Below are 1,331 nucleotides of genomic sequence, written 5' to 3'. Positions count from 1 at the left end.
CAAATATATATACATATATATGAATGTGTGTGTATGTCTATATATATATATATATACGTTTGTATTCTTATAGGGGTGTGTGCGTGTGGCTGCGTGTACACATAGTGTGTATCCGTTTGTGTTCGTGTACGAGTGTTTATGTCTTTGTGTACATATTAGTGTTTCAATGTGGGTGAGTTCCTGGTTTTAGGTGAAGGTGTGAAGGTGCGTGTGTGTTTGGGTGGGTGTATGGGTGCTAGTATGAATGGGAATGTACGCGAGTATTTAGAATTGATGACGTGATTATTTCAAAATGCCGGAAACTTCAATGCAACTTCAACGACCACTAAAAGATGATATGTTGATGCAATTAGCTAAGAGAAGCTACAATGCCCGTCAGCAGCGAATCATAAGACAGGCTACACTTATACACCAGAACGTTCGTATTGGCTCGACTAACCTCAATGTCAGGTGCAGGTGATCCAGGCATACCGACAAAGTTACCGGTTTTTCCATACAAGACTTGTTGGAGTAGGCTTACGTCTGCATATAATTACTACAAGAACAACCTTTTGAATTTTTATAGAGACAGTACGATTATTGTATTTAACAAAGAGGTAAGACTCTCACTGTATGGAATAAATACATCATTTTTTGCGCGAGTATAATGTACGCATGTATGACGAAATAATCTGGCAATTAATATTTCCACCATAGAGCGCATTTCTTCTGTTTTTTCCCCACAGTGTGTCTGTATATTGGAAGGCAAAGAGTATGTAGGAGTAAATATTTATAAATATAAACCCTGCCGGCTGCCTGTGTTGCATGATCTAACAACGTCACCCATTCAAAGAATCGATTTTTTGATTATGCCGGGAGCGAGCGCAAGCGAGCAATTTTGATTAATTTGACAGAGGAAAAGGGAAGAAAAAGAGGGCCTTTTATGGGGCGTAAATAGCTCTTGTCACATTCCTGACACATGTCAAATGTTTCTTACATCGTCGCTTCACATTATATTATATAAAAATATTTTTATACGTACTGTTGGATTTTGGAAAGAACTTGCACGATGCGCCGATCTCATTCTAAGCATGGTGATTATAAAGACTGACGCGTAGCAAGCTATTCGTATGCCTATATATCACAGATCATGCCGGACCTAACGAGCTCAAGTACAACCTTGAACTCAACAGCAAAAATATTGGCATCAACCGCGCATCAATACTCCGCCTTTGTCAACACAGCATACACCAAAAGTTTACAAAATGATAGCACGTCGAGCAAATAAAGATCAGTTGCAAAGTATTTATATTGCATGAACAAATAATATATATTTACACACATCTATATAT

This window comes from Sphaeroforma arctica (assembly GCF_001186125.1).
Source record: "Sphaeroforma arctica JP610 unplaced genomic scaffold supercont1.3142, whole genome shotgun sequence".
NCBI classification, from domain to species: Eukaryota; class Ichthyosporea; order Ichthyophonida; genus Sphaeroforma; species Sphaeroforma arctica.
The sequence above is the reverse complement of the archived record's forward strand: the minus strand, read 5'-3'. Positions refer to the sequence as shown.